The sequence below is a fragment of the Triticum dicoccoides genome, chromosome 5A (genome assembly GCF_002162155.2).
Source record: "Triticum dicoccoides isolate Atlit2015 ecotype Zavitan chromosome 5A, WEW_v2.0, whole genome shotgun sequence".
Lineage (NCBI taxonomy): Eukaryota > Viridiplantae > Streptophyta > Magnoliopsida > Poales > Poaceae > Triticum > Triticum dicoccoides.
In genome coordinates, this window is record NC_041388.1 from 651980710 (window position 1) to 651984169 (window position 3460).

Sequence of the window (3460 nt, forward strand, 5' to 3'; positions counted from 1 at the left end):
CTGGATATCTCGCGAGCTTTTGACTCTTTTTCTTAGCCTTTCTTGTTCGAGATGCTCAAGGCCAATGTTTTGGACAGAGGATGATCAAATGGTTGTCAATTCTTCTGCAATCCGTGTCTACCCGCATCGTGGTCAATGGTCTGCCTGGCAGGAGCATCACACACGCGCAAGGGCTTCGCCAAGGAAACCCGGTCTCCCCGCTCCTTTTTGTTATTGCAATGGATGCTCTCACTGCGGTGGTGACTAAAGCTTTTGTGGATGGTGTGCTAAGCTCATTCAGAGGGATCTCAGCAGTTCAACGTATCTCCATATACACAGATGATGTTGCTTTCTTCATCCGCCCATCGCTCCAAGATCTGCAATTCGTTCGGGAGGCCTTGTTGGTTTTCAGTGAGGCCTCCGGCCTTAAAGTTAACTACGGCAAGTCTACGGCTACCATCTTCAGAGGGGAGCAGGAGGATAAAGATAGGGTAACTAGTCTGCTTCATTGTGCCCTAGCTCACTTCCCTATAAGATATCTTCGGCTCCAGCTCGCCACCCGTCAGTTGACCAGGAATGAATGGCAACCTTTGCTGGATATGGTCAAAAATATGGCTCTGGGCTGGCAAAGAGGCTTCATACAGAGGGTTGGGCGCCTGGTGCTGGTTAAATCGGTTTTATCAGCCAGACCGGTCCACCAACTGCTAATCCTTAATGCGCCTGAATGGGTCTTTGAGGAGATTAACACTTGGATGCGCTCCTTCTTTTGGGCTGGCAAAGACAAAACCAATGGTGGACAATGTTTGGTGGCTTGGAACACGATTTGCAGACTCACAAGCTTTGGTGGATTGGGAGTGAAATATCTGAAACTGCAAGCTCTGGCGCTAAGAGTTAGATGGGAATGATTAAGTAGAGTGGACAAGGATAGACCATGGAGCAATCTGGCACTGATGGTGGATGATGATGCAAGAGAAGTTTTCGATAGTCTAGTTGGCATTGAGGTTGGCAGAGGTGATCGAGTGCTCTTTTGGCGCAACAGATGGATTAATGGATACAGAGCCGAGGATATCGCTCCAAACATTCAAGCGATGGTTCAAACCCGAGTGATTAACTCGCGAACGGTTGAGCAAGCTCTAGTAGGACAGAGGTGGGAGTAAGACATCATTGGGGACATGCCCTTCATGGCCCAGATGCAACTAATGCACCTTAGGCATGCTATAGCCACTATTCGAAGGGACGCCGAGGTGGAAGACAAGTTCTCCTGGCCATGCTCAGGGGAGGAGGGCTCTTATTCGGCTAAGGCCACTTATGCCAGACTTTGCCAAGGATTGATTAGGGCACCGACGGCCACATGCATCTGGAGAAGTTTAGCTCCTCTTAAACTTAAGATATTCATGTGGTTGGCTTCACAGCACAGGATATGGACTTCGGACCGGAGTGCCCGCCATGGTCTACAAGATCAACCTTCACCTTGTTTCACGTGTCTGCAGAGCGAGGACAACGTGGAGCACATTCTTGCTCAGTGTGTGTATGCGCAAGAAGTGTGGTTCACATGCATGGATGAACTACAACTTACAATCTCGGGGCCGATGGTTGAGGATACCATGGTGGAATGGTGGATTCAAAAACGAAGAAGCGTGCATTCGAGTGAGAGGAGAGGTTTTGACAGCTTTGTCATCTGCATGGCTTGGGCGCTCTGGAAGCAACGCAACGCATGAGTCTTCAACAGGAGGGAGCAACAAGTGCAAGCTAGAGACCTTGTTCGCCTAATCTTAGATGAACTTAGAGAGCGGAACTTAGCTTTTAACGGTGTTGGAGGCCTACAACGATTTGTGAGACATTAGCTTAGTTTCTTTTTTGTTGGAGTGGGTGCTCCCATGATGATGTTCGCATCATCGTCTGAACTCTTGTAAATTTTGTTCTCCTTCTTCTATAAAAATATGGTATGCGATTGCGTACTCTCAAAAAAAGCAGGCCCGGGCTATCAGGTTAAGACCAACTCCAACGCAGAGACACATTTGGTCCATTCGCATTTGTTTGGGTCTGTGTCAACAAAAATCATGGTCCAACGCGCCGACGTAAATAGATTGTTGTCCATTTTTTTGTTCGTCGTGACCCATTTCCGACCCTAATTTGGGTTTGGTTTGCGTTCACGAGGACACTCGGGGGATGCCCGTGACGCCCGCACCTTGTCCTTCCCTGGCCCACCCATCTGTGGCACACCGACCCCATTCTCTCCTCTCCCCCCCTCTCTCTCTCCCAAAACCCTCCAGCCCTCCCGCCATAGCCAATGCGCCAAATTCCGCCGCCATCATCCTCGCCTCAATGGCCCGCGTCGTGGTGCCAAAAAAGCCAAAGAAGGTGCACACCATGGCGGAGAAGGCTGCCGAGTCGTTGAAGCGAGCCGGCCGAAGAAGTGGAGCGAGGAGAAAGAAGATGTTGCCCTTGTGGTCACCATAGCCGCAACATTTAGGTGCATGCCACTGCTACCTCTTGAGCTTGCCTTGGTTTTCCCCGAAGAGGAAGGGATGATGCAGCAAAGTAGCGTAAGTATTTCCCTCAGTTTTTGAGAACCATGGTATCAATCCAGTAGGAGGCCACGCTCAAGTCCCTCGTACCTGCACAAAACGATAGCTACTCGCAACCAACGCGATTAGGGGTTGTCAATCCCTTCACGGTCACTTATGAGAGTGAGATCTGATAGATATAATATTTTTGGTATAGAGATGCAAAGTAAAAAGTAAAAGGCAAAGCAAGATTAAAGTGATGGAGATTGATATGATGAGAATAGACCCGGGGGCCATAGGTTTCACTAGTGGCTTCTCTCGAGAGCATAAGTATTCTACGGTGGGTGAACAAATTACTGTTGAGCAATTGACATAATTGATCAGTTATGAGAATATCTAGGCATGATCATGTATATAGGCATCACGTCCATGACAAGTAGACCGAAACGATTCTGCATCTACTACTATTACTCCACTCATCGACCGCTATCCAGCATGCGTCTAGAGTATTAAGTTAAAAACAGAGTAACGCCTTAAGCAAGATGACATGATGTAGAGAGATAAATTCATGCAATATGAAATAAACCCCATCTTGTTATCCTCGATGGCAACGATACAATACGTGCCTTGCTGCCCCTTCTGTCACTGGGAAAGGACATCGCAAGATCGAACCCAAAGCTAAGCACCCTATGGCAAGAACTACCAATCTAGTTGGCCAAACCAAACGGATAATTCGAAGAGACTTGCAAAGATAACCAATCATACATAAAAGAATTCAGAGAAGATTCAAATATTATTCATAGATAGACTTGATCATAAACCCACAATTCATCGGTCTCAACAAACACACCGCAAAAAGAAGATTACATCGAATAGATCTCCACAAGAGAGGGGGAGAACTTTGTATTGAGATCCAAAAAGAGATAAGAAGCCATCTAGCTACTAACTATGGACCTGAAGGTCTGAGGTAAACT